Source organism: Melospiza melodia, chromosome 28, assembly GCF_035770615.1.
Source record: "Melospiza melodia melodia isolate bMelMel2 chromosome 28, bMelMel2.pri, whole genome shotgun sequence".
Taxonomy (NCBI): Eukaryota; Metazoa; Chordata; class Aves; order Passeriformes; family Passerellidae; genus Melospiza; species Melospiza melodia.
Genome location: NC_086221.1, coordinates 5,869,175 through 5,875,167, shown reverse-complemented (window position 1 = coordinate 5,875,167; position 5,993 = coordinate 5,869,175). Strand labels below are relative to the sequence as shown.

General features: G+C 38.3%; 1 long non-coding RNA gene across 1 annotated transcript in view; it reads right to left on the bottom strand.

Moving 5' to 3' along the window:
- Window positions 1-879: 879 nt before the first annotated feature.
- Window positions 880-5,993, bottom strand: part of LOC134430202 (uncharacterized) — a 63,774-nt gene continuing 58,660 nt past the window's right edge. Inside the window, exons 2-3 of the long non-coding RNA XR_010030769.1 lie at window positions 1,332-1,475; window positions 880-923 (exon numbers count right to left, since the gene is read on the bottom strand). This is a non-coding gene — a long non-coding RNA (uncharacterized LOC134430202). The remainder of the gene's footprint in view (window positions 924-1,331; window positions 1,476-5,993) is intronic.

Genomic DNA, 5,993 nt, shown 5'->3' with positions numbered 1-5,993 from the left:
AGATTCCACAGATTCTGAGGCCTTTGGATGCTGTAAGTGAAAAAAAAAGGAATTTTCCAACCCCAGGGATTTTCCTATTGCAAATCTGAGTCTAAATGTGCCAAAATCTGGAACTGAATGTGCCAAAATCTGGACATTTTATCCCAAAGATTCCATGGATTCTGAAGCCTGGGGATGCTCCAAGTGAAAAATAAAGGAATTTCCACTCCAAATGGAAAAAAAAAAAATAAACCAAAAAAACCAAAGAAATTTCCAGAAGGAAAACACGAGTTCAGCTTCCAGATTTCCCTAAATCCTATTATTATTTTTTTTTTAATTTTTGTGTTCCATGTGTGACCAACATCTGGGGTTTATTCCACCTCCAAAATTCTGGGTTCTCCTTTATCTCCAACCCAACTCTTCATGGATTCTGAGGCCTTGGGATGCTGTAAGTGAAAAAAAATAAAGGAATTTTCCAACCCAGGGATTTTATCCCTTCCTGACCTATTGCAAACCTGAGCTTGAAGGTGCCAAAATCTGATCTGAATCTGCCAAAATCTGACACATTTTATCCCAAAGATTCCACGGATGATGAAACCTGGGGATGTTCTAAGTGAAAATAATCAAAATATTGTCCAAGTTCCAGGGAATTTATCATAAAGATTCCACGGATTCTGAAGGTTTGGGATGTTCCAAGTAAAAAATAAAATATTGTCCAAGCCCAGGGGTTTTTTCCTTCCTGACCTATTGCAAACCTGAGCCTAAATCTGCCAAAATCTGGAACTGAATCTTCCAAAATCTGGGACTGAATCTGCCAAATCTGCCAAAATCTGGGACATTTTATCCCAAAGATTCCATGGATTCTGAGGCCTTGGGATGTTCAAGTGAAAAAAAAAGGAATGTCCAATTCCAGGGATTTTATCCCTTCCTGACCTATTGCAAACCTGAGCTTAAATCTGCCAAAATCTGGAACTGAATGTGCCAAAATCTGACACGTTTTATCCAAAGATTCCATGGATTTTGAACCATGGGGATGCTGTAAGTGAAAAATAAAGGAATTTTCCACTCCAAATGGAAAAAAATAACCAAAAAACCAAAGAAATTTCCAGAAGGAAAACACGAGTTCAGCTTCCAGATTTCCCTAAATCTTATTATTTTTTTTTTTATATTTTTGTGTTCCATGCCAGGTGTGACAACATCAGGGGTTTATTCCCACCTCCAAAATTCTGGGTTCTCCTTTATCTCCACCCAACTCTTCCATGGATTCTGAAGCCTGGGGATGCTGTAAGTGAAAAAAAAATAAAGGAATTGTCCAACCCAAGGGATTTTTTCCTTTCCTGACCTATTGCAACCTGAGCTTGAAGGTGCCAAAATCTGGAACTGAATCTGCCAAAATCTGACACATTTTATCCCAAAGATTCCATGGATAATGAAACCTGGGGATGTTGTGAAAATAAAGGAATTTTCCAACCCCAGGGATTTTATCCCTTCCTGACCTATTGCAAACCAGAGCTGGAATCTGCCAAAATCTGAACTGAATCTGCCAAAATCTGACACATTTATCCCAAGATTCCATGGATTCTGAAGCCTGGGATGCTCCAAGTGAAAACAAGGAATTGTCCAATCCAGGGAATTTATCATAAAGATTCCATGGATTCTGAAGCTTTAGGATGTTCCAAGTAAAAAAATAAAATATTGTCCAACCCCAGGGATTTTTTCCTTTCCTGACCTATTGCAAATCTGAGCTTGAAGGTGCCAAAATCTGGAACTGAATCTGCCAAAATCTGACACGTTTATATCCAAAGATTCCATGGATTCTGAAGCCTGGGGATGCTCCAAGTGAAAAATAAAGGAATTTTCCACTCCAAATGGAAAAAAATAAACCAAAAAAAAACCCCAAAGAAATTTCCAGAAGGAAAACACGAGTTCAGCTTCCAGATTTCCTAAATCCTATTATTTTTTTTTAATTTCGTGTTCCATGTGTGACCAACATCAGGGGTTTATTCCCACCTCCAAAATCTGGGTTCTCCTTTATCTCCAACCCAACTCTTCCATTCCACCAAAATCCTTTTGAATTTCACACAACCCAAGCCACAAAAAAATCCCCAAACATCCCACAAAACCAAAGCCACTCCAGCAACAGGACCCTAAGAATAAATTCTTTCTGTAACGCTGCATTTTTATCTTTTTTTTTGTTTTTTGCTATTTTTTTTAAATCACCACAGTACAGAACTAAAGCAGACCTACTCTAAAAATCCCTAAATGAAAAAGAAATTGGTGAGGAGCTGCTCCTCTCCTTTTCCACCATCCTGTCCACATTCATTTTTATTTTTCCTGCCTCATTTTTTGATTTTTTCCTCCTCATTTTTATTTTTCCTCCCTCATTTTTATTTTTCCTCCTCATGTTTTTTATTTTCCTCCCTCATTTTTATTTTTCTTGCCTCATTTTTATTTTTCTTGCCTCATTTTTATTTTTCCTGCCTCATTTTTTTATTTTTCCTCCCTCGTTTTTATTTTTCTGCCTCATTTTTATTTTTCCTCCCTCATTTTTTTGTTTTTCCTGCCTCATTTTTATTTTTCCTCCCTCACTTTTTTATTTTTCCTCCCTCATTTTTTATTTTTCCTCCTCATTTTTATTTTTCTTGCCTCATTTTTATTTTTCCTGCCTCATTTTTTTATTTTTCCTGCCTCATTTGTTTATTTTTCCTCCCTCGTTTTTATGTTTCTGCCTCATTTTTTATTTTTCCTCCCTCATTTTTATTTTTCCTGCCTCATTTTTTTATTTTTCCTGCCTCATTTGTTATTTTTCCTCCCTCATTTTATTTTTCTGCCTCATTTTTATTTTTCCTCCCTCATTTTTATTTTTCCTCCCTCATTTTTATTTTTCCTCCCTCATTTTTATTTTTCCTCCCTCATTTTTATTTTTCCTCCCTCACTTTTTTATTTTTCCTCCCTCACTTTTTTATTTTCCTCCCTCAGTTTTTTATTTTTCCTCCCTGTTTTATTTTTCCTCCCTCATTTTTATTTTTCCTCCCTCATTTTTATTTTTCCTCCCTCACTTTTTTATTTTTCCCGCCTCATTTTTTTATTTTTCCTGCTTTACCTGGTGGAAATTTTCCCATCCAAGCTTCATTTCCACAGGGAAAATCTGGATTTCTGTGGAACTTTCTTGGAGAGGAGCCCACAAATATTATTATTATTTTTTTGGGGGGGCTTAACCCTCTGTCCAAAGCTATAAAAAAACACAATTAAGTGCACAATTAATTTTACAACAGCTAAATTGCTTTTCTCCACAAAGGGAATAAAGGGGAAAGGGAAGCAATTAAATTGCAAATTTTTTAGTGCTCACTGATGAATTTTCAATTCAAATCCAGCCTGCAAAATGTCAAAAAAGTCCAAGTTATTATTTGGTAGGCATCAAACCAACCTGAACCAAGCAAAGTGCTGCAATTTATTTACAAACAGCTCCAGAAATTTCCCAGAGCAGGCTCCGAACACGCAGAGCAAAAATAAAAACAAAATAATAATTCCAGATCTCCGTGATCAGCCGTGTTCCAAAAAAAAAAAAAATAAAAATAAAATGAAAATAAAAAAGGTTCAATATTGCACATTTTAAAAGCTGCTGGTGCAGGAATTTCCTCCTGCAGGTGCTGATGTCAAAATGTGAAGCATTTTTGCCTCCTTGAGCTCACTCCCTACCTCCCCACCTGAAAATTGAATTTTTTTATCTTTTTTTTTTCCTCCCACTTTTCCCCTGGGCAGTGTGAACAATGCCCCAAAAAATAAAAAATGTTCCACCCACCTGTCACATCAGGAATACACAAAAGTGGGATTTTTGGGGTTTTTTTGTTGTTTTTTCAATGTCAGGATATAGAAAGGGAAACATCAAAAAATCCTGGGTGTTGTGGCTTTTAAAGGAATTCCAAGCCTGCAAAAGTGGCAGAAAAAAAAGAAAAACTCTGGAAAGTTTTGAGTTTTCCATGGAATAGGTGCAGTTATTTACAGCAAACTCTGCCAGCTCCTGGTGCTGCACGGGGAAAATAAAATCTTCCTGAAGGAAGAGAAGTTTCCATCTGTTTCCTGGGAATTTTTATGGGGAAAACCTCTCAGTGTGGAAAGACACAAAGCCACAGCCCGAAAAATCACACTGAGGGGATGAGGGAGGAAGAAATTCTCATTTTTCGCCCCTCAGTTTCTTAAAAGGCCTCCTGAGGTGGAGGAAAATCCACCTGCAAATTCCATCTCACCCCCACTGGCTCTGGAAAATCAGGAATCCAGCACAGCAAGGAGGTAAAAACTGATTTACCACGAAGTTAAACCCTCAGCCTGGTTTGGGGCCTAAAGAAAACAACCCCAAAAATCAACAGTTCCACTGCAAAACTTGGGGTAAAAGCTGGGAAAAGAGGAGTTTTCCATGTGGGGAAAAGCAGGAAAATTTTCCAGAACTGTGAGGGAAGAAGAGCAGTTTTAGGGAATTTTTGTGGGGAAAATAAGGAAAATTTTCCAGAACTGTGAGGAAGAAGAGCAGTTTTAGGGGAATTTTTGTGAGGAAAATAAGGAAAATTTCCAGAACTGTGAGGGAAGAAGAGCAGTTTTAGGGGAATTTTTAAATTCAGCCTGGTTTGCGGGCCTAAAAAACAACCCCAAAATCAACAGTTCCACTGCAAAACTTGGGTAAAAACTGGAAAAGAGGAGTTTTCCATGTGGGAAAAGCAGGAAAATTTTCCAGAACTGTGAGGGAAGAAGAGCAGTTTTAGGGGAATTTTGTGAGGAAAATAAGGAAAATTTTCAGAACTGTGAGGGAAGAAGAGCAGTTTTAGGGGAATTTTTGTGAGGAAAATAAGGAAAATTTTCCAGAACTGTGAGGAAGAAGAGCAGTTTTAGGGGAATTTTTGTGAGGAAAATAAGGAAAATTTTCCAGAACTGTGAGGGAAGAAGAGCAGTTTTCTGGGAATTTTTAATGGGGGAAAATCCTCTGGCACCCCCAACTCAAAGCCTGACATCAGATGCCCCAAATGTGGAAAGACACAAACCCACAGCCAACAATCCACACTGAGGGGATGAGGAGGAAAAATTCTCATTTTCCGCCCCTCAGTTTTCTTAAAAGGCCTCCTGAGGTGGAGGAAAATCCACCTGCAAATTCCATCTCACCCCCACTGGCTCTGGAAAATCAGGAATCCAGCACAGCAAGGAGGTAAAAACTGATTTACCATGAGGTTAAACCCTCGGCCTGGTTTGGGGCCTAAAAAACAACCCCAAAAATCAACAGTTCCACTGCAAAACTGGGAAAAAGAGTTTTCCATGTGGGGAAAAGCAGGAAAATTTTCCAGAACTGTGGGGGAAGAAGAGCAGTTTCTAGGGGAATTTTTGTGGGGAAAATCGGGAAAATTTTCCAGAACTGTGAGGGAAGAAGAGCAGTTTTAGGGGAATTGTTTAAATTCAGCCTGGTTTGGGGCCAAAAAACTACCCCAAAATCAACAGTTCCACTGCAAAACTTGGGATAAGAGGTGGAAAAAAAGAGTCTTCCATGTGGGGAAAAGCAGGAAAATTTTCCAGAACTGTGAGGGAAGAAGAGCAGTTTTAGGGGAATTTTTGTGAGGAAAATAAGGAAAATTTTCCAGAACTGTGAGGGAAGAAGAGCAGTTTTAGGGGAATTTTTAAATTCAGCCTGGTTTGGGGCAAAAAACAACCCCAAAATCAACAGTTCCACTGCAAAACTTGGGTAAAAGCTGGGAAAGAGGAGTTTTCCATGTGGGGAAAATCAGGAAAATTTTCCAGTACTGTGGGGGAAGAAGAGCAGTTTTAGGGGAATTTTTGTGAGGAAAATAAGGAAAATTTTCCAGAACTGTGGGGGAAGAAGAGCAGTTTTAGGGGAATTTTTGTGAGGAAAATAAGGAAAATTTCCAGAACTGTGAGGAAGAAGAGCAGTTTTAGGGGAATTTTTGTGAGGAAAATAAGGAAAATTTTCCAGAACTGTGAGGGAAGAAGAGCAGTTTTAGGGGAATTTTTGTGAG